Below are 25,652 nucleotides of genomic sequence, written 5' to 3'. Positions count from 1 at the left end.
AAAGTTGCACGAATTGGTTATCTTCATAAATCGATCGGAAAATCTCTTGTTTGAGCTTTCCAGTATAGAGATATATTTCAGAGGAAGGGAGGGAGAAAGAGAGAGAGAGAAGAGAACATGAAATACAAATTCATAAATCACTATTTATTTTTTAAGATGAGTTTCTTATCTCATTGTGAAACTACAGTAAGGGCATGGCCAAAGGGCGTATTACGCGGGGGGAGTTCACAGGGTCCTGACCCCCCCAAACTATTCAATTCAACATACATTTGTAAAAGTTCTCAATAAAGCTATTTTTGTTTAACTGTGAAAGGATTAATGTAGCATGAAAATTTCATCTTACACTTTAACTGTACTCTTTCTCTTATAGGAGGCACGGTGGATCTGAGGCAAAGAGTTTACCTCTGGTGCGTGGGGTCCTTGGATCGAACCACGACCAAGTAAGTTTGTGGTTTACAAGATCGTGCTCGTGGGTTTTCTCGAGTTTTCCCGTTTTCTCCCACTTTTTCATTCCACCAGTTCTACCATCATCATTCACTTGCTAATTATCGTCTGCTGAATTATTTGAAGTGGCTCTTCCTAAATTTTCTCCCCATCTCTGGTACTTGACGGAGGAACACGTAGCATTGGGGTTTTTTGATGATGATGTTAGCATAATGGTAAAAAAAAAAAAAAAAAATGGTCAAAAGAATTAAAACTATAAGGACGTTTGCACACGGCAACGATAATATCGGTGGAAGCCCCGATAATATCGGTGTCGGTGTCGGCGTACTTTGCACACGTCGCCGACAATATCGGTGGAAGCCCCGACAATATCGGTGTCGGCGATAGTTTGCACACGTGGCCGATAATATCGGCGCTGAGACTAGTATTCGACAAGACGTGAAACATAACTCAAGTAATTTTCACATATTAGAATATTTGAATAATTATCTTAATATAATTATTCGAATAATTTTAGCTTTTTATTCAAACAACTATTTAAATGAAATGTATTTTCACATACAACTTTTGAACGCATATTAAATTTTACAACATACAGATATAAACTAGGAGCACAACCGGAATATATTATTATTATTATATCTGGAAATTATTAATTTTGTACTGCTTACAATCCACACATAATCCATTTCACATCCCAAGCAAGTAGTGCCTCACAGCTATTTTGATTTCTTCACCTGCATTGAGTTAGCTTTTTACAATAAATAATGTATTATTTATGCAATCTTCCGCCCTTTCCCCTTCCTATTATCTACCATTGCTTGTCGAGTGGGACCGAGCGAAGTAATCGACACACACAATATATTCTGCACTGTGTTTCTAAAAATCTTCTCCATATATGAAACCAAAAGTTCTAATAATCGGGAAAATTATTTTTTAAAACAAGGACTACAAAAACTGTTCTGAAGAGGTGTGAAGGACGGTACAAAAACTTACAAAAAAATATGCCTAAACATGTTTAGATTTCACAGTGCCGTTGAAATACGTAGATTTCGTAAACATAATATTTTCGTTTCGATGAGAATTATTGCTGTGAGACATTGCAAACTATATTAGGTTAATTTCTGTTGAAAAACTGTTACATATCGTATGTACCTGTATGTACATTATTTTGTTTTCCATGCAATTAACACTAATGTTAGAGTGGATTAAATGATAAGATTTGAATTAGTTATTTAGTTTTACTTGGTCCATACATACCTGTCGTTTCTCGTTTCTTTTTGTCTATGAATTCAAAATGCTCGGCAAGGCTTGCATAAACTTCTCGCCATGCTTTTTGCTTTTCAATTTTGTCCTTAAAAGAGTCTGTTGTCTTATCCCATATGCAAGGTCTGCATTCCAAAAGTTCGATAAGGGTTAAAATATCATACGGAAAAATTTTTGCCATCTCTAAAATTGTAAGCAAAACTAGAAAGGTAAGAACACAAGAACACACAACCTTTTCACCCACTCAGTATAGCTAAACTGGAGAACTCTATCAGGTGGTCGATCCCGGTACAAAGGGGAGAAAGGAAACTTGCATACATAGCTCTGGTCTTTGTTTCCATTTGCCATTCCACAAATTCTTTTAAAAAATGGGGGTAGCGTTGGAAGTTAGAGAAAAGATGTGCGACAAGTGAAGCGTGGAGTCACATCCCTGTTTTTGAGATCACAATCAAGAGAATGCCAAATGAGTCACTTGTCCTCGGGAGCTTTGAAAAGAACGTTTGATTATCCTAGGTTCGTTTCAAAATAATAATAATAATAATTCTACTTGTCAATAAATATTCTATTCAATCATTGCTTATCGAGTGAGACCGGGAAAATTGTGTGCACACAATTCTGATGTAAATAAAAGAAAGTAATAATAATCAGGATTTTTCCATATGCTTATGTTCACTGAGTATCAAACTTTGAAAATTACGCTTGAATTAATTTCCAGAATATAATAAAACTTAAATGCATTAGTAGATTTAAAAAGATACAATCAAAGAGAGAGAGAGAGAAAGAAAAAAAAAAGGAGTAGAAAATAATCAACGGAAATTGGTTATGAAATTTCCTATATTCTATTTGATAACTATTTAGAGGGAAATCAGTACTCTTCAGACTTCCCACATTTTATATTTATTTAATAAAGGGAATTAGCTACTCCAAAACAGAGACTGTAAAAAAATAATAAGCTGTTCCAAAGTGGTTTATAGGACAAGATAATAATAATATTATACAATTGTAATAGAAAAAATGGAAAAACAACAAAATTCCAAAGAAAAGAGAAAAACAAAAATACACAGCGCCTTGTCACTCTCTTCATCTAACCCGCTGGCCGGCCGACATTATCGGTGGCGTGTGCATCCAATCATAAGAAAACATTGCCCCCGACAAAATCGGTGTCGGCGGTACCGCCGACAGTATCGGGGGCTTGGCCGACAGCATCTGCGTGTCGGAGGAACGGCCGATAATATCGGTGGCGTGTGCAAGCTACGATTTGAATACATTGAAGTCGATTTCACCGCCGACATTATCGGTGGGACCACCGATATTATCGTTGTCGTGTGCAAACGCACTAAGGGGAAACCGTGAAGCAAAGAGGCTTGACACTGGAGGTGACTCCATAAAAATTCTTGTGAAAAGAGAAATCAGTGATTTTGTTACAACAAACACACAAACTTTCCTAGAGAGATTTAAAATACCCAAAGGATTTCTTGAGTGTGATCCGATTTCATGGTCAAATAACAATGACTGTCTTCAAGGAAAGGCAAAACTGCCCCATAGCATCCCCATAACAAAGGAAGCAGCAGAAAGGGGAGTGAAACTAATAGAAGATTACAACGTTCTTACGACAAATGAGGTGCAGAAACAGTTTCTTTTGCAGATAGTGAAGGCCACGAAAAGTGAACTATGTAGCAAATAAGATTGAAAACTTGCCGTAAAGCTACTACATAAATATCGAATATTTCAATTTCTTTCGAGTTATAATTTTTCATTTTTCTCATAATGGTCTATGAATCATCTTGATGGAAAAATTTATTTGTAGTTCACAGTGAAACAAAGATTTAACTATCTCTAGCAGTTTGTTTCAGTTTATGTAAAGGACTTCCAAAATTCTTACAAATTTTTACTACAATAAAGAACATTACATCGAAGCACTTTGTTTTTTACACGTAATAACTCTTATATGGTTATAAATAACTTGAAAATAATGTGCTTCTGGTAAAATGCTACCTCAAGCTCCCATGACCCTCTTCCTATTTGAAAATTTTGACCTGGATTCAAGATGGCGGAATTCAAGATGACCGTCATGATAATGCTATACAAGGTTAGGTTGATCTCTTCCTCTAGTTACATTATCCATGATATCTTCCCATTAACTTAAGCCGTTTCTAAATTACAAGGGTTTATTTAAGATTTTCCCTATATACTATGTATTGTAAACACATTCAAAGCTTTAGGTCGCTTGAGGCACCATTTACAATTATTCAATGAATCTAATTTTTCTTCTAGCTTAATTTGGTCCCATATGGAACCATTTTAAGGGGTTCGTTCAAGGAAATTCCTAAATTTATTTTTCCCCATGTAAATAAGGACCACCCTATATATATATATATATATATATATATATATATATATATATATATATATATATATATATATATATATATATATATATTCTAAGATTTTCTTTATGTATGTCTTATCGTATGCTATTCAAGAGATTTGGTTTGAAGAAAAAAGTCGCATCCTTGGTAGCCAAATCGACTATTGCAGTGAAAATTGTTACAAGATGAGGTAATTGTATTAAACATTGAAATTATTAGCACTGAAAAACGTAGTCATTATATAAGTCATAACGAAAATGGCGCGGGTATAAACCCGAGTTCGCCCGTGGTAAACGATATTGTTAAAAAAGTAAAAACATTGTTTACAAACAGCTACGCCAGAGATGACATCACACTATATAGAATGAATCGAAATTAATAGAAATTAATAGAAAAAATATATAACAACACTGATATTAAACGAAAAATTTGTACTATAACGAGAACTCGAGACAACCCGTCAAACCCTGATGCCATGAAATCTGTTTTTAACATAGAATGATCTTTCGCTTGCTTTTAACTGACAGCAATGTCACCATGTGGCGGAAATCAGCTCTGAACATCCTTGTCGCTGTTTCGCAAGTACGTAATCAATCTTTTTCAATTTGGGGGAAAAGTTGTTAGATCTGTGGGATTCAACTTCGAAGATAGCGACATTATTTTTTTTCTTTTTCGATTGAGGGGGATTTTTCTAGCGACTTTTATTTTGTGAGTAATTTGTCCTTCTGTAATAAAATACTCTTGTATCGAAGTAGTTCTGATATATTTTTCTTTCTTTCTTGTTTGTTTCTTATGAGCTCAAACGACAACAAGCTCTTTAGGTATTGCAACCCCACAATCCTGTTTTCTTCTCTGGTAACTTTGCCTTCTGACGGAGAACAATTGAGGCGTTTTGGGTATTAAAAGTGCATTCAACATCGAGTATATTTTTATATACCCAAAGTAATAATAATAATAATAATAATAATAATAATAATAATAATAATAATAATAATAATAATAATAATAATAATAATAATAATAATAGAAATTTCAACAATAAAATACTATTAATAACTCATTCGTAGACGAATGTTTCGTTGATTTTGACCTAATTAAGAAAGTTTAAAATGCATTTATCCCAGAACAAGCCTTTGCTGAGTTTGCTCTATCAATTCGGAACCTCAATTACAACACTCAATCTCTAGTTTGCAGAGCTTCCATTATAAGGCACAAGTTAAAAGAGCATTACAGATAGTAAGCCGAGTACACAGTAAAAAATGGTTGTGCTAATTCAACTCAATTTTAACACAGGGCAGTGGTTCCAGCGTGACTACCACTATGCGGTGTTAGTTCAACACAGCCCCCGTGGTATTGGCGTTTAACACAGGGGGTGTGTTACGTCTTTAACACACAAACGGTGTTGAGCGGTGTTAAATTCGAATCTGTGTTAGTATTTTTGGTGTTAATTCGACACCATATCAGGGTCGGTGGTATGGAGAAAAGTGTTGAGTGTTACTTATGGCGGTGTTGCACCAACACGAAGAAAATAACACAGTCTGTAGTGTGTTAATTATTTTGTGTTAAAATGATGTTGAAGTAACACAGGGACTGTTATATTGATACTTGACATGGTGTAATATTCTTGTTATTTCAACACAAAATCTGTCATAATTCAAGGTCAGACTACCAAATTAACACCGTGTTTGTTGTTAGTTCTACTCCACTTCAGTGTTACTACGATACCTATTTCGGTGTTGAAATAACTCCGTGTGTGATGTTGACGTAACCATTTTTCTGTGTTGGAAAACCATGTGGTGTGCATGTTGACGCTTTCCGAAGATTCTAATTTTAAAATAAGAATAGTGAACTACAGAACACTTCATATAGAAAATCTTCATAAAATTTTTTGTCGTCCTCCCCAACATTTATTGTGAAGTATTTCTTGATTGTGCGAAACACAATCTTTACCAACATCTTATTCAAGAATGATAGGAAACTCTTACCTATATCCTTATAATATGTTTGCTTCTTAATCGTGTTTCTTATGTTTTCCGCCATTTTTGAACCACAGTTCCCGGCGTTGACTGGTGAGCTCTAGTGCACTGTAGAAGAGACACAGTAATATGGTGTTTTTTTTTTTTTCTCGCTGTTGACATATTTCTTCAGAAACATTATGTAAAACAATTGAAAACACATCGCGCGGTTTGCATGTTGAAATTTTTAGTATATCTGGATTTGTTTAAGTATTTCTTTCTACTGTGTTTGACTGTAGCTTCAATTCATAAGCCTTTACAATTAGATGCCCAACATATTTGACAATTACGCAGAAAACAATACCGAAGATTCTACACTTGCTGTGTGTCATTTTAACTACCGGCATTTGACACACAACTCCAAATGAAAAGTGAGTTGTTCTAACCACCTGTTTGTGTTACATTTTAACACAATCGTGTTAACACATATGCATGTCGTTGAAATAACACAACGATTTTTACAGTGTAGTTTTAAAAGCGTGACTTAAAAACAATGAAGTGAGTGTTAGATTCTTTTCAATCTTTATAGGCTTAATATACATTCAGTTTTTGAAAATCGTATAATGCAAGTGTCCTACTTTAATTGCGTCGAAACATTATGACTTGAATTTTTAGCGACATTTTACTGCAAACTTCATCTCTCATTTCGCGACCTTTTGCTTCAACATTTTGGCAACAGTTACATATAACATCCTTTTAAATATTCTATTAGCGAGATTCGCCCCATACGCAGATGAAATTATTGGAGATTATCAGTGCGGATTTAGACGAAATCGATCAACTATCGACCAAATATTTACCATTCGACAAATACTCGAAAAAAAAGTGGGAATACAATACCCCGGTACATCAACTATTTATTGAATTTAGAAAGGCCTACGACTCCGTTACGAGAGAAACATTATACAACGTTCTTACAGAATTTGGAATACCGAGAAAGCTAATTAGATTAATTAAGATATGTTTAAATGAATTCCAAAGTAAAGTCCGGGTAGGAAAATTTTTGTCCCTGAGCTTTCACGTTCAAAATGTCCTGAACAAGGAGATGCGTTGTTGTCATTATTATTTAACTTTGTTCTGGAATATGCTATAAGGAAAATCAAGGTAGCAACCAGGGTCTCGACTTGAACGGTATGCACCAGGTTATGGCGTATGATGATTATGTAAATTTAATAGGTGATGATAGGAGAACAATAGAAAGAAATGCAGAGATCTTATTAAACGCTTGCAGGGACATGGGTTTAGAAGTAAATGCAGAGAAAACTAAATACATACATGGTAGTGCGTCGGGACCTTAATACGGCAAATTACGGATGCGTTAAAATATAAAATAATACTTTTGATAAAGTGGATACTTTGAAATATCAAAGATCAATATTAACAGACGAAAATCATATTCACGAAGAAATTGAACGTCTACTAAAAGCAGGGAATTCGTGTTATTATTCAGTTCAAATTCTCTTGTCGTCGCGAATTCTGTCGAGAAATTTGAAGCTTAAAATATATAAAATGATAATCATGCCTGTTGTTCTGTATGGTTGCGAAACATGGTCGCTTACTCTGAGGGAAGAACATAGACTGAAAGTATTTGAGAACAAGATCCTGAGACGAATATTCGGACCCAAGGGGAACGGGAATGGGGAATGGCGGAAACTTCATAACGAGGAACTACATAATTTATACGGTTTACCAAACATTGTTAGGGTCGTCAAGTCTAGGAGGCTTAGGTGGGCAGGTCATGTAGCTAGGAAGAAAGAAAGTAGAAAGCTTTCAAAGTCTTGACTGGAAGAGCAACCGGAAAACGACCATCAGGAAGGCCTAGGCGCAGATGGGAGGACAATATTAAGATGGATCTCGCAGAAACAGAAATCCAAAGTAGAAACTGGATGCAGTTAGGTAAGGATAGAAGTCAGTGGAGAGCTTTTGTGAATGCGGCATTGAACCTCCGGGTTCCATAGGCCATAGAGTTAGTCAGTTATACATATTTGTTATATAGACATATAGGCATCACAATGTACTACCCTATATCATACAACTGCAGAAAAGTTAAGAAGTACTTGCATAATTGAAAACCTTTTAGTTTAACGTCCCTCGATTATGCACTTTTAGGCTAAAGAAGACGGGTGATTGCGGCAAGTGAACGGTGGAATGAGAAAGTGGGATTACCCCGAGAAAATCAACAAACATGATGTTGTCCACCACAAACTTACTTGGCCTAAGATCGAAACAAGAATCCCACGCACTAGAGATAAGAGCTCTACCGCTGAGCCCCCGTGCCTCCTTACTTGTGTAAGTGACAGCAGTCGATTCTTTACTAGATTCGTTTAACGTAAGAACCAGATACAATGGCCAGTGTTTCCCTTTGTTTTTGCGGCGATTATGTTAAATAATAGATTTAGTGTGAGAATATCGCATCTTCGACATGCTTTGTTTTTCTGTCCTTCTATAGCTTTTAGGCTAATGAAGCAGAGATAATTAATACTCGCACCCTACTCATGTTAGCAAAGTAGAATGTGTTGTTTTTACATAGGAACAAAGATTACCCACACGACTGCTCATTAAGCTAAATGGTAACGTCATTACGTCTCCCTGGAATTTAAAAAACAAAGCTCTTACTGTCGGCTTCCATTACAGTTAGTGTTGCTTGATAACGAAAATTCAACGCTGATTATTCGTGGGCCCAGGTTCCGTTCCCTGTGTAAGCTCAGTATAACACTCTTCTCTTACATCTGAACAGTTACCAAAGTCAACTTCGCTCAATATGATACACTTCGCTCAATATGATACTCGAGATAAAGGAAGGGAGTTCGGAACCCAGGAATAACATTCTGCTTTTGATTATAATTGTTACTGGTGCAACGTTTCAGGCGGTAAAACTGAAAATATTATTGTAATTAATTCCCATATATATTACTGACAGCATGGAAATGACGGGAATGACTTCTGGTATGTCGATGCGATATTGGCAAGATCGTGCAAGTTGTTTGTCCTTTCTTTTATTAAGATTTACAAACGAAACATTCTACGTAGCTGAAGTGTCTAGCTGTAATGTCCGTTCTTCGCACGGGCAGAATAGGTTTGCGAAATACGCATAGACAGGGGGATGTACACAGGAGCTAGGTCCTGGGGGCTCGGACCCCCCTAAATCCCGACTTTTCTGTAAATGTGATGTAATTCAAGGAATGATTTCACAAATTTTAATGTAATTTATCTTCATATTCAATTTGGACCCCTCCCAAAATAAATTCCTGCGTACGTGCCTGCGCATGAAGACTGAATTTGGACATAAATGCCATCGACAATGTCACTTTCATCTCAGGTTCAGTAACTTTTTTGTAACAACGAACAGTTAAGAAGTTATAGCGGCGAAAATTCGGAAGTGGGTGTTATACATTTAAGAAAGTGGGTAACCATTTAAGAAAAACACTTTTTAAAACAGTTTCAACGGCTTTTTGTGCGCGATATTTGGACAACGTGTATTTTTAGGGATAATGAGTCCCTGCTGAACATGAATCTGAATGTTTCCCAGCCGAATTTCATTTCCTTTTGGCCGAAAGCCATGATGCCAGTCCAAATGGCGGCTGCATAAATGTATTTTTGAAAATAGCTAGAAATATTGCCGCGTGATATAGCATTTCGTAAGTTTTCGGGGTCAAGAAATCCATTTATGGCTTCGAAATTACAATCCCACTACAGAAAGTGGCTTAAACCATCCAAAAAAAGCTGTTCGTGTAATCAAATTAAATTAGAAATATAAGTGCTGCATATTAGAATGTGAGATATCGCTTCCCATATTTTTGGGATCAAAGATTTCGTTGCTGTTCATAAAATTCTGATTCTGACACCAGAAATTCTCAAAATCTGAAGCTGACTCCCAAAAATGGACCAATTTATGGAAAAAATTCGCAATCAAGAAGCAATAACAGCGTAGCTTCGTTCTAGAAATGAGGTGGATCATTAAACCATTGACTGTGTAGGTAATTCTTTCCTAACTCCTTTTCTTTTACCCCCGCCCAAATTCCCAAAACATTCCCTTGAGTTAGGGGTAAGATCTTGTAATATTTTCATACACCATTTGTCATTTATATCATATAAAAGATGTTGAATTAAGCTAGAAATAAGGTCAACTAACATTTTTTTGTCAGACGAACAGTTTAGGAGTTCCAAAGGTAACCAAGAAAGTTCTATCACTTTTTCACCCACCACTTTCGAACATCGATATGTCACCTAAGACATAAATACAAGATCAAAAATAGTCCCCATCAGCATCGGCGAACTTTTGTCAATGTTCTAGAAGGCCATGGATTCCATCGTCGTAGAACTTGGCGTGCCGTATGCAAAGAAAGTATCAAGTGCGTTTTGCACGTCTGCTAGCGATTTGAACTGGCGTCCTCTAAGGTGCATTGTTTAGAGAATGGAACAGGTGATAATCGGACGGTGCAATGTTCGAGGAGTATGGCGGATGCAATAGTGTTTCCCATCCAAGGCGTAGAACGGTGTCCGGGTCATCCTAGCCACGTGAGCTTAGCTTTGTCCTATAACAGGAGGGCCCCTATGCGATTCAGAACTGCTGGCTCCAGAGTTTTGAGTTTTTCTTAAATATGACTCAAATGCTTACAGTACACAGTTGCACTGATGTTCTGATCTCGCGGCATCGTACATCGGAAACTGCTACCAGCTGCAGTTCACCAACGCACAGGCGGACCTTCTTCTGGTGCAATGCTGGTTTCGGCTGTTTTGGAACTGGTTCAAGGGATGCTAACAAATAATGACGGCGTCGTGAAGCTCATCACATGTCAACACCCATTCCTGAAATGGCTCTTTCCTTAGACAAGAAGCAAAGAAACCTAGATGTCTGCTCGCGTTGCATTCTGGCCAGAAGTCAAATCATGTGAGACTATCGACCCGACTTGCAGTGCTTCCCAAGTTGATGGAGGTCCTGTCGAATGGTTTCTCCACTTATACTGAATTATAGTCCCAGTTCATCACATATCTGGCCACTGTTCATCTCAATTGCTGCTTGAAAATTTTCATTGTGTACATGTGTTGGTCTTCCGGCACGTGATGCGTCTTCAAGTGTTTCGTTACCGTCCTTTAACTTGTTAAACCACCGCTGAACTGTTCGTGTAGTCACGACAACCTCACCAAAGACCTGGCATATCTTCCGCCGAGCTGAGCGGCGTTTGATTCCAGTTTGAACTCGTACAGCATACACACCGTTATGACGCTTTGTGGAGTCTCATGTTCACTCTGTCCTTATGCAAGTTCATGGTATAATTGAACTGCTACAACCAGGATATACCCACACTAAGAACTGACCTTCTCTATATCTCCATTCGCATCCAACTCACGGTGTGAGGGCCAATTGAACACACACCTCAACAAAAAGCGACATAACTTTTTTTGCTTACCTTATATTACGGCAGGAATTTGAAAGAGAGTGAAAAAGAAGAAACATACATTTTATGGTTAAGTTTAATCTCTGTGTTGAGTCTCACAGCTACAAATTTCTTTGTTAAAAACATAAGAAAAAGAACAAGTCTTGTATCTACGTGATTATACTCTTTTTTTTTTTAATGTGACTTTTGTGAAAACGACCTTCTACTGATCAGACCAAGAACAGCGAATTCCACTCACTGAGGGCCTGGATACGTCCTTTTTTGCGACTAGAATACGGTGGTGTGCAACAAATGAGAAATCACTTATCTCCCAGTACAAATTGAGTGAACTCCTACCAAATACGTGAAACCACATCCTACAGTGCATTCAAACGCACTCATGATGATATTCTTTTATTAAGCACAATTAGAACTTAAGGAAAATTATAATTCTATGAGCAATTTTAATAGTTACAGACGCAAAGGAAAGAAAAAATGTTTCCTAAACTCTGAGGTACACGGAATGAAATGTCGAACTCATTTAGAAAGAGATCCGGAGATTCCGGCTACAGGCGGCTTTTCTGCAGCTGGTCGTAATATGAACGGCGAACTGAAATCCTAAAAACTCCGTGTTGTGGTGCAGATATTCTGGACTGTGTAGTGTCCGCACACAGCCAAATAATGTTTATGAAAGTACATAACTATGATTTTCTATATCCTGCACGTGCCAACGGAGGAGACATATAATTTCCGTCTATTTGCGGCTGTACAGATTCGTCCTGACTAAACAACAAAACCTGTGCGTAACCAGGTACAGAAAATCTTGTGTGTAATACAGAATCTTGCCAAATTTCGCGTCTCTGGATTTTCTAGAGTAAAATTCAGCTTCTTTTCTCTCACCATATGAGATAACATTACACGAAGCCCTCCTTTCTCGTTCTGGAAAGCCAATCTTATTAAAACAGATAATGAAAGATATTAAATACAAAGACAGTATTGCTCTTTTTCTTCTTTCGGTTCTGAAAGAAAAATGCACCCACGTTTAAAAGAAACATTCTGAACTTTAATAAGATTCACTATCCTGCTATGATCTTGCTAGAGAAAGAGAGAGATACTTCATGTTCTAGTAATTTTAGAGGTTTACTTATACCTCTTTGCGAAGCTCAGACCATTTTTCCTAATTTTAGAGACTAAGATCTCTTTGCTAAGCTTACCTCCATTTTTCTTAAATTTAGAAAATAAGTTATGACTCTTTGTTAAGCTCATTCCCATTTTTCATAATTTTAGAAAATAAGTTATGACTTCTTGTTAAGCTCATTCCTATTTTTCATAATTTTAGAAAATAAGTTATGACTTCTTGTTAAGCTCATTCCCATTTTTCATAATTTTAGAAAATAAGTTATGACTCCTTGTTAAGCTCACTCCCATTTTTCTTCATTTTAGAGATTAACTTATATCTCTTTGCCAAGCAAATCCCATTTTTCTTCATTTTAGAGATTAACTTATATCTCTTTGCCAAGCAAATCCCATTTTCCACAATGTTGGATATGAATTTATTGTTCTTTGCTAAGCTCACCCACTTTTCTTAATTTTAGAGAATAACTTATAGCTCTTTGATAATCTCATCCCATTTTTCTTAATTTTAGAGAATAACTTATAGCTCTTTGTCAATCTCATCCCATTTTTCTTAATTTTAGAGAATAACTTATAGCTCTTTGTTAATCTCATCCTATTTTTCTTAATTTTAGAGAATAACTTATATCTCTTTGTTAATCTCATCCCATTTTTCTTAATTTTAGAGAATAACTTATAGCTCTTTGTTAATCTCATCCCATTTTTCTTAATTTTAGAGAATAACTTATAGCTCTTTGTTAATCTCATCTCATTTTTCTTAATTTTAGAGAATAACTTATAGCTCTTTGTTAATCTCATCCCATTTTTCTTAATTTTAGAGAATAACTTATAGCTCTTTGTTAATCTCATCCCATTTTTCTTAATTTTAGAGAATAACTTATAGCTCTTTGTTAATCTCATCCCATTTTTCTTAATTTTAGAGAATAACTTATAGCTCTTTGTTAATCTCATCCCATTTTTCTTAATTTTAGAGAATAACTTATAGCTCTTTGTTAATCTCATCCCATTTTTATTAATTTTAGAGAATAACTTATAGGTCTTTGATAAGGTCACCCTGTGTGAACTGTAAGATTGGCGCTCTATAGGGTCTATATTTGCATACGAATATATAAATAGATCTAAATCACATATGTCGGTCCAATACCGTAACCGCGAATGTGTAAATTTTGCTATTTTCATCTAAGTGCAGTTTCATGTTATTTGGGGAACACAGATTCCAGTACCAAAGTCCCATTTGTGAAATATGAGTATATTAGAAGTTGTTGTCAATTCCTAAAACATGTACCTAAGTCAATATACTGATTTTTCGGAATAAGTGTAATATTAAAATGCTTATAACTCAAAATCTAATTTAGCACATTCGCGGTTTCGGCATTGGATCGACGAAGGTATTTAATTTATTTAAATGTTCATGTCAATGTTTTATTTCAATATGTTATAGACTCCTATACTTAAAGATTATGCCCAATGCTGAAGTATAAATATCTAAAAAATATGCAGATTATTTTTAGTATAATTTCATTTAACTTCATTTCATTTATTTGCATGTTTCATTAGCTTACATGAGTATTTCTCGCGTTTTGTAAACATTACAGTGGTCACAAAAATTAATTTGCACTTATGCATCTTACTAAAACATAAAATCATAAAATAGGAGATATTAAGTATACAATCATTTACATGGTAATTATTAAACGATTTAAATGATTAATAGGTACATACCACATTTGGCATGTACTCAAGAGTTAGTATCTGTTACCAGTTCTTAATTTAATGAATCAGTTAAGTATTTCTTAATAGTATAAAGGTAACCAAGAAAGTTCTATCGCTTTTTCACCCACCACCTTCCAACATTGATATATGTCACCTAATACGTACCTGGAAGGTCAACAATAGTCCCCACCAGCATCGTTGACTTTCTGCGAATGCTCTGGAAGGCCATGGATTCCATTGCGATAGAACTTGGTGGGCTGTGAAGCAAAGAAAGTATCAAGTGCATTTTGCATCTCTACTAGGGATTTGAACTGGCGTCCTCTAAGGTGATCGTGCAAGCAATGGAAAAGATGGTAATCGGACGGTACATTGTCCGGGGAGTATGGCAGATGCAATAGTGTTTCCTATCCAAGGAATACAATGTTGTTCCGGGTTATCCTAGCCACCTGGGGCTTAACCATCTCCTGTAACAGTAGGACCTCTTTGCGATTCAGAAGTGCTGGCTCCAGAGTTTTGAGTTTCTCTTGAATACGGCTCAACTGCTGACAGTACACAGTTGCATTGATGCTCTAACCAACTGGTAGCAGTTCCCGATGCATGATGCAGTTCACCAAACACACAGAAGGATCTTCTACGGGTGCAGTGTTGGTTTTGGATGTTTTGGAACCGGTTCAAGGGATGCTAACCAATGATGACGGTGCCATGGAGCTTCGTACAGGGCCCACGTCTCATCACGTCAACACCCTGTCCAGAAGTGGCTCCTTCCTCGGACGAGACAGCAAAGAAACATAGGTGCCTGCTCGCGTTCGCTTGTGACCCGGAGTCAAATCATGTGGGACCCATCTATACAACTAGTAGTGCTTCCGAAGTTAATTTAGTTGATGGAGGATGGTTTCTTCACTCACACTAAACTGCAGTCCCAGTTCGTCACATTTCTGGCCACTGTTCCACAAAAAACAGCATTACTTTCTTGGTTACCTGTATATAATTGCTTTACGGCAAGTAGATTAAATAAGTTCTTACGAAAAACGGTAACATTAGTCATATTCTTCAAGTACATAGGAAGTTTATTATACAACCTACACAATTCATAAATACAGTTTTTGGTTATAATGGCATAGTTTTGGTACATCACAAATATGTCACTACCTTGTGTGGTATTTTTATAACTATTAACATATTTGCTAGGGGTAAATGATGCTGTCTTTTCACAATAAAAGGAATTAGATGAACGGCCAAGGGAGAGAGAACTGCCCGCCTGAGCAATTTTCGCCATTATATTAGTAATGTTCTTTATGGTCCTTAAAATCATAAAATACTTGTTGGTCAACACATAAGTGCAAGACCTGGATCCTGGGGCCCTTAACCCTTTAGCACCCGTATATTTTTACAGACATCGATGGGATCTCTTTAAATGACGGTAGATCAGACAGTTAGTGCAACACGGGAACAAGTTATTTCTCGATCGATTTGTAATAGTGTAGACTTTCAGTTTATGTAATGGACGGGACATTTCTGCTTAAAAAGGAAAACTAATTGAGGGATATTTAAGAAACTTTCCCTTAAAAAAAAAGGCCCCTTCTTGTTATTCTTTTAGTTACTACGTAGCAACACTACAAACTAGGTGAACTTTTGCTTCTTTAGAAATCTTTTTACTTGTCAATTTTCTGTGTAATTTGAAAGTTACTATAATCGCTTTCTTTTGCAGTTAGAAAGTACTTAAACGATCTTCAGCAGTTTTATTCGGAAGCTAATTAGTGAATTAAGCTTGGCGTGGTAAAAGCTAAGAAACGCTTCCCTCAACACCATACTTTGAAGTTTATATAAAGCAAAATATACGCTACTTAGCTTCTTGTTTGAAAGGAGATCATGAAAATTGGTCACTTATGATTACACCTAAGAGCTTTGTCCTGCAAGAATATTAGAGAAAATGAGAAGATATTTTTATTCTAGGTGATTTACGTGGTTTCCCTGGAAAATAAAAATGTAAGAGAACCGATTTATAATGATTTATAATTAATCTGCTCGCTGTTAACCACTTTACCAATTTGTTGGTAAAAATGGCAGATTTAAAAGTAACCGTACTACCCGTTTTTACTAAGAGTAATCTAATTTTAAGATCCTCTTTGGGTTTCATCTTATTAACGCTAAAGCTCTAAATATCATTCATTTCTCTGACTGCAGCACAGCGTCTGCTTTTATTTGGTTCCAAGAAAGAGAAGAAAAAAAAGGAAAATCTTTGTTGTGTATAGCTCATTTTAACTCCACTCTAATTCTATTTCTTTCCTTTCCTTCCAGACATTGGAGAGTGTAGGGCCTTCAGATGTCCATACTAAAATAAATAAATAAATAAATAAATAAAACTAGGGCATCGGGGAGTTTTAGGCAAGTGTAATAATATTGCTGAACACACAACTTATCTGCATTTTCCTGCTTAATACAATTATTTCTTTACTTTGAAAGTACTCCTTTAGTCTTTATGTGTGTTACGTTACAGCTATATGAATATATACGAGTACAGCAGAATGACATTTTGTCTAGTAGATATTCTTTGCATTGTGTTTTGAATATTAAAATTACATCTATCGTAAAGACAACAGTGAATACAAGTTGATAGAGACATTCAGAATTGAGTTAAATATTAATTATTCTCAGGGGCGGATCCATGATGGACTTCTGGGGGGGGGGGTTGTAATACTGCTACTTAGAGCTACTTTTAAGAGCTCCAAACTCTGGGATGGGTTTCATTAATATGTAAAATGAAAAGAAAGCTTCCTCTTCTGGAGGGGGGGGGGGCAATTGCCCCGATCGCCTCCCTGGATCCGCCACTGATTGTTCTTTGTCAAAACAAGAGAAGAAACTTGCATGTTAACACTATAAAGTTGATATTAATGAGTCTTATGCAGAGCCGTTTTTAGCGTTATATTAAGAGTTTGGCCTAACGTCATGCTAACTCCCGTGTTTAGACACACACTAGTGAATTTAGCAATGATTTATATCGAGAAAGGGCAGTCACTACTTTTCCTCAGGGTATCCAAGCACATTAATAGAAATCAAAGTAAGAAAGAATTATTCTCTAGTACCTTGGTTCCTTCTAATGAGCTTATACATCCTACAAAGAAAACTTCCCTAACCTGCGAACGTCGACTATAGTCAATGTTTAAAAATGTTTTATCCATATCTTGGGGTTGTCGAGAGTAGTCGCCAAAGATGTTCTGTGCGATTTTTTGCGTTCTATTGTTTTTGATAAACGTTAGAACGCAAAAAATCGCACGGAACACCTTTGGCGACTACTCTCGACAAGCCCAAGACACGGATTAAAAAAAAAAAAGTTTCAAAGATTGACTATAGTCTACGTTCGCAGGTTAGGAGATTTTTTTCTCCGTCTGCAAAGTCGACTTACGCAATGAAAGGGTTAAAGTACTTGTTAAGGGTGTAATACGTTTCCTAAGAAGACCTATATTTTACTTTAAAACATATCTAAACCTCACGAATATTTCTGGACGTCTTGATAAAATTTACAGAATTACAAAAACGAGGTCTGCCATCTTTTCGTTTCCCTAGGCTGCAGAACTATCACCTTCAACTTGAGGAATGTTTCGAGACCTTTTCATCATTGCGAATGGTCCATTGGACTTATTTGTAGAAGGAAATTGTAAAGGCTCTAAAGCTTTGGTTTAAGCACCGACACGAAGAAAACATGGGGAGGGAGTATCCTTTAAAATTGCACATTAGACAGGATATTTATGATCAGATACGAGACGAGACAGGATTATTACAACAGAAACATTTCCGGATGATGAAATTTTAGATCGCAGCGAGAAAAGGAGTGTCAGTTCTTGTCTGTAGCCAACCATAGGTGGGTCAGTCACTCTAAATCGAAATAAAGAAATTATTGTTTCAAACCTACTGGTCATAATCATCTGTGGATTTACAGATATTGCGCCCTTCTACTCTGAGGCCCCCTGCCCAATCCTCTATGGACAAAATAATAGGTCACTCCTTTACAAGGTGACCAGAATTTTTACTTGCAAAAACGGGATTCATACGAATCAAAAAGGGGAAAGTAAATATCTGACTTTCAGAGTGCATTTTGGGACTCAGTAGTGTTTTCAATTTACAAAATACACAAGTAAGAGAGATAACACAGTGTTTCTAATTTAAGTAACTTACTACCCAACAATGCTTTTAACTACTTGAACACTCAGATTTCCCATTCAATTCCCACTTAAACTACAGAACACTGAATTCCCATTTGAACATTCAGAAGTTCCATACACGACTGAACCTTACCAATGAGTGTTGGTGCGGAAAAGTGCAGAATTTGCATTGACCATTTATATTTTGAATAATAATTACGGGACACCTGGGTCATTTTTGCTTAAAAACGGGACTTTCAGGCGTCCCGTTTGAGAATCAAGAAAACGGGACAACAGTTGAAAAAAGGGACTGTCCCAGCTAAAACGGGACGTCTGGTCACCTTGCTCCTCCACTCTGTTTAAGTGATCCTATGCTTATTCTCCCGGCTCCTTATATACTTTCGCTTCCATGTCCTCCGCGTGAAAAATAAACCACTGATAGTTTGTTACAGTGTATTCGAAAGGGTGACAAAGTCATTCAGCACTTTTAGTTTCAAGTACAAAATGATCCGCATTTCAAAATATACACAATTGACACTATTTACTCTGAAATAACTAACAATAAAATACGTCCTCAACGATAACAATCCTTCTTCAGAAAATCGGTATAGCAGCAAAACATTGCTATAACATTCTTCTGTAAAAACTACTGAGAAATAAAACGCTGGAACGACAAAAAAATTTGAACAAAATCTCTAAGGACCAACAAGTGAGGGAATCGTTATAACCATAAATTTAATTCTAATGTGATTGACGAGGTAGAGTTGGGGTTCGACAAAATTTAGCTTCAAGCGAGAGGATTTAAATCATTCGTCCAGTAAAGAACCTTAATGTATTAGTCAAGGGGTGGGCTTGATCTAGCTAAAATCTCTACCTCAGTAGGACAGTATCACTTTACCTGAATGTAGAAACCACGAAACGAATAAATCCTTAGAAATCCGAATTCAATTTTTTCACAAGTCATACTTTGTTCTCTCCTGCTTCACCTTGGATTTTGTTTACAGTCAGATATGACGTAATTTTCGCACAAGTTACATTATATTTTACGTCGCAATAACTTGTGTAAAACACAATCCGTAAACTGATGAGGGTTTGAAATTATTATTATTATTATTATTATTATTATTATTATTATTATTATTATTATTATTATTATTATTAGCAGTAATAATAATAATAATATAAATCACTTAAGAATTGCAATAATAATTAGCTAAGTAATAAAATTTGATAAAGAAAACTAATTGTCATGTTGAGATTTTAATCTGGGTCTACCGCTTGATAGTTCATGCGATCCTACTACCTACAAGTTACTGATGTCAAAATGATAAATTAAAGAAATTATTAAGGATATATTACGTTTGTTAATTGATTCTGCTTTCATAAAGTATGTTCCATTTGTGATCCCCAATGTTGTCTTTTTATCTATATATTAAAATGCTAGGTTTATATGTTTGTCTCCAAAGAAAAGTTTATATTTTTGTCTCCAATATTTTCGATATTGAGATCTTGAAAATCGCAACTGCTAGAAACGTGCCGTTCCCACTGGTCGATTTCAAATTTAGTGTAGATTGTCCAATTCTACTTGAATATTAAAAACATGAAATTTTAAAGTAAGTCCTACGAAATTAATAAAAACAAATCCTAGGAGTTATACATTCCAACACAACATAGTTGTATATACGGGTTGTGTATCTCTCAGGCGTTAGTTTCATGGCCAAATGATACTAATTAAAAACGAAGGATAACCATTTCTCCAGTCTAAGATGAATCTTTATTGTTTGGAGTGTTTTACCCAAGAACACCATATTTATCACTGACACTTTAATTAATTGTGTATGTAATTTATTTGCTTATTACATGCTGTATACGAGAAGATAGAAAACATTGATCATACATGAATTAGAAACTCCAACTGAAAACAGGCTCAAATTTTACAAGATATTTAAAAAAAATAATCAAAGAAAATATACCCTTGCCAATTTTTATCAAGACGGCTTTCACTTGCTTCTGTAAAGGGACTTGTACAGATGTGAGGAATGACAAGGAAATTCATGCTCATATTTGAATGATGGACTGTGTAGAGAACACAGGTTCAGCTAGTATTTCATATAAAAAATGTAGTCACATTAAAAATTTAGTTCTGCAAATCTCCGTCTTCAACCACACATAAGATTTCAGCAAAGTTGTATTGGGTATTCTTCATCTTTCTGAGTTCTTTCTTGTTAGAATATGAAACAAAAATGTACCTCCTGTAGATGCGTAAAGGATCATTAAAATAGAAAGAGGATGCTCAATTTTTTCTTTCTTTCTTTTCTGTTTTAATATTACGGAGTTCCTGTGTAGCAAAATTGGTGGATACTTCAGTATTCCCGCTGGTCGCTCTTTGTATTCTCGGTGGGAGCAATAAAAGTTTCCGGTACTGGCTCAGCGTTATGAGGTAATTGGAGAGTTACCTGGAAAGCCAGAAACAATGGCTTTTCATGTGCATTCTGGCCGGTTATATATATATATATATATATATATATATATATATATATATATATATATATATATATATATACACGAGGGGAGTCCAATAAGTTATATACCTAGGCAGGAAGGAATGCGTATAGGCTCACCTGGCCATCATTGCATAGGAACCCCACGCAGGTCATAGGTCACCACTTAGAGGGCAGCAAGGAAACCCCAGACAAAAAAGTTTGTCATGGGCTACAAACCAATGGGAAAAATCCTTTTGAACCTCATTGTTCACTGAAAAAACGTTGTCCCCACAGGTGTTTCTTCAAAGTATCGGAAGAGAAAATCGTCACTAGGGGTCATGCCCGGACTGTAGAGAGGATGATTCAACACTTGGAAACCACAGCCAGCAATGGCAGTTTAAACTTTCCGAGCCGTTAGACAATCATTCCCCTCACGGCCACTGCGCCTGCGTTGTTCTGTCTGACCTCAAATTGCGCAGCGGGGTTCCCCATAATGGCTTGGTGTGCGTCTCATTTGTCATTATGCTCCGCCCCTCCGCTCCTGTCTAGATAGATAACTTATTGGACGCCCGTCATATATAATCGTTGGCATTAGCACCAGATAGATTAGTATTTCTTTCTACCTGTTTGCAAATTACATTAGTATTTCAATATCGTATAAATAAAGAAAACTGAAAAGAATGTCATTTCTTTATTATCTGTGTTGTATACAATTCTCCTCACCTCTGTGTTCTAAACTAAAATACCGAACTTTGTGTCGCTAGAGCCTGACTCGACTTTACCAGCCCACATTTCAGCTGATGACACAGTTACTGCATCGGCTTCCAATACCACATTTCTGACATTTTGATTCTATATATCAGCTTGCAATAGATGTAACGCCCCCATGATTCTATATACGGCAATTATTAGCTTCCTATAAGGAATATATGATTACGATACTGCTCTCTATATAAAACATGTGATGTAAACAAATAGATATAAGTAACCCAAACAAATAACATGAGAACCATACTATATAATGCTGTTAAAATAGTACTACTAGATATCTATTTTTAAATACAAATATTCAATACTACTGCTTTTAGTTTTAACTGAGTGGTTTGCTACGGGAAGCGCAGCTGCCCTGTAAATTTTGTGGTGGGGGATCAGGCCCGCTCTAGCTTCCTAAAACTAATCACTGGTTTGGTTATAACTAAAGTATTAATAAAGGGGCACAGTAACTCAGCGGTAGAGCGCTTGCATCTGGTATGTGCAGTCCCTGATTCGATCCCCGACCAAGTAAGTTTGTGGTGGACAATATCGTGTCCGTAGGTTTTCCCAGGATATTTCTGTTTTCTCCTACATTCTCATTCCACCATTTTTTTAAATCATCATTCACTTGCCTCAATCATCCATCTCCGTTAGCCTAAATCGTGGGACGTTAAACTGAAAGATTTTATTTCGTTACCGTTAAAGTATTAATAAATCGATAACAATGCTTACAAGTCACCAGTATACAACTGAAGCTGGAAACAGGGATAGAAAGAACGAAAAAACAATCTGTCTTCTCTTCTTTCAATAAAAAGGAGCTATTTAGTGGGTAAGCGGTTAGCGTACGTACCTTTGGCGTGGGAGACTTGTGTTCGGTTCCCGACGAGAGCTCGTATGGTTCGGATTCCACGTTAATCAGTAGGTCCCGTCTCATATAATATCACTGCTGAAAGGGGCGTTAAACCCAAAATGAACTCAACTCTTTTAATAAAAATTCTTGGAGAAAGAAAATAATTGTTTGATAACATACTATTTAAAAAAACCACAACTGATTATTAACAAAATGAACCTGAGTAATCAAATTTAAAACTTAGTCGGGAAAATTATTTTACAGAAGGTAAGAACAGAGAAACAAGACAGAAACATTGAGCAGGGTCAGCTGTCCTCAACAATATTTGGATAACTGAAGGGGTCTGATACCATTCTGCGACATGCTGACTAAACTCTACGGTCTCTTCGTAAAAATCTACTAGCTGCCGGTGAATTTCAGACGCGGTTACATGGTTCGTTTGCAGAAATCGAATAACTGGGTGGGCTTCTTCCCGAGATCAGTTTTTCAAATGAGTCGCCATTTGTGTTTACCTACAACTAACGCCGTAGGTGGTGGGTGACTGAAACTCGGCACTCTGCCGTCCTAAGCGAAAAGACCTTAACTCCAGATTTTTCGAAAATCGAGATATTGGTATGGGAATGTTCGAAGTACAATTCTGCATGTATCTAAAGTAAAATTGACGTGGATTGACCAATACGTAAGGGGTAATGACGTCATGAGTGTTTACCTTATGATCAAAACTGTAACTGAAAGTAAGTAAAAAGACCTTAAGTGACAATTCATAACCAAAAATATTTAACTGTATTATCACACAAATTTTAGATCGTGAAAATATCTATATATATAAAAGAGAACGTACAAAATCCTTTGTCCGCTCATCACGCTAATACGGCTGAACCAATTTCTTTCATTTTTGGGGGGTTATTAGGATTTGGACCCTAGATGGTTTTTATCATATCACTTTAATTTTTAATTACCAGTGTCTTGAGATAATTGACCATTCAGGTGTCCACAAATCCTTTGTTATTAGTTCATCATAGGTAAAAATAAACGTATTTATATGCAACCCGCATGACCGTGTCACTCGGCGGGTTAACATAAATGACAGGCGATATACAGCGGAAAATAGCTTGAATCTTCTGTTTAAAATTTTTTAATTGATTTGCTTATTTTTACAGACACTTTTACAATATGCCAGCACCGGGATGACCGCAGCGAAGCGGGGCGGGTTAACATAAATGACAGGCGATATAATGTTAAGATTTACTGCAATCTTCTATGGTTTTTATCATATCACTTGAAAGCGAAAAAGTAAAAATTATCTAAGTAACAAAGTTTATTGCGTTCCGGGGTGACCGCAGCGAAGCGGGGTGAACGCTGCTAGTATTTAATAAAGTTTTACTGAAATACAACAAATTTGAACGTACAGCGTAAGCCAAAACGCATTTTGCTTATTTTCTCGAAAGTATATGAAATATTGATAAGGCCTTTTCGCTGAGCAGGGCAGAGTTGCCAACCCCATGTGTGAAAATTAAAGCACACGCCTCATTTCTCTGTAACAGACGAAACTCCAGAAACACCGGCCTTGTAACTTTAGTGTATGATTCTCCTTTGTAATAAGAATAAATATTCTTAAATAAATAAGTGGTACAGGCCATCACACAAAACTTTTTTCGAACTAAGTTCATGGTGGAGTGCGGTTCTTTTTTGTATTAACTATTTTTTTTTTTTAACGAAATAGAAAACTTTACGACCGACCCTCATACAAACGTTAAAATTAGCGCAACTAAACATTCATTTTTCACACAATTGTTGCAATGTGCAATCTATGAATATAATGTGTGAAAGTAGTAATATAGATATTGAAGTACGAATATATATATCCTTTATTTAAGCGTATTTATCCAGCCAAAAGGCAGAAAATGTAATGTAAAAAAGATAAAATCTGCGGAGAAGATTCCTAGATCGATATTCCTCGTGTCATTAATTCGATGGCAAGAGGTCTCTATCGCACCAACGACTACTTTCAGACATATGTATCTGCGTAATGTTCATTAGTCTCCCTCGGTCGACGACACACACACACACACTGAGGGAGAGACTCGGAAGGTAGCAGACAGAGAAGGTAATTACATTAGCTCTATCAAAGAATGTCTGAGTTTGGTCATTTAAAAACTGAGAGAAGATCAGCATAGATCCCATAGAGGAAATATCACGTAGTGCAGCTGGATTTTTTAAACGTATAATTTATAGTACAGAGTGTGAATAACAATTCTCTGAAATTTCCAAATGGATTATTGCATCGAACTTATCAGAAGTTTTCATAAATGCGAAATTAAGTATCAAGATTAAAATATTAGTGCATAACATTTCCTTCACAATCACACAGATTTCTCACAGAAATTTGCACAAAAAGGTACATCACCAACATAAAGCAAGAAGGAATTAGATTTCTGGGCTTTTAGCACTTATGGCCATGTTAGCCCGTCACGAATGAGGGATGACGTCCCCTCAGTGACCACACTATCCAAGAAAAGAGAAGGAAGAAAGCGTCCTGGGACCTATATATTAGGTACCATCCCGGCATTCGTCTGGTGAGAGGTACAAAGGAAAACCTCATTCAGGATGGCCGGTCTGATAAAGCTTGTGGACTTTTTCGACCGAGTATCCAAGATAAATAGGACGAACATACGTCCTGTTTTGACCGGGACAGTCCCGTTTAAGGGGCGTGTCCGGGCTGTCCCGTTAGTAGATGGAGAAAAGTAGTACTTGTCCCATTTGATGCAAGTCAAAGAAGTAAATAAGAAATCCAGTACCTTCACTCCTTGTAAAAGTATTAATAATAAATAATAACAAAGAGGCAAGAATTGAACTGAAATTTCATACATTAAACATGATCTATAATTCGCAGTAATGTTCAGTTCAAGAGTAAACTTCTCGCTCAATGTAATAACAAGGACTCCAGCTAAGGCAAAGGAGCAAATGCAGGCACCATGATGTCCTGCCATATTGTACGTTATATGCTGTTTATATTTTTTTAGCTTATATATATATATATATATATATATATATATATATATATATATATATATATATATAATTATACTGTAATAATATAAATGCATT

This window comes from Thermobia domestica, chromosome 1 (assembly GCF_964235325.1).
Source record: "Thermobia domestica chromosome 1, izTheDome1.hap1.1, whole genome shotgun sequence".
In the NCBI taxonomy this organism is placed as follows: Eukaryota; Metazoa; Arthropoda; class Insecta; order Zygentoma; family Lepismatidae; genus Thermobia; species Thermobia domestica.
The sequence above is the reverse complement of the archived record's forward strand: the minus strand, read 5'-3'. Positions refer to the sequence as shown.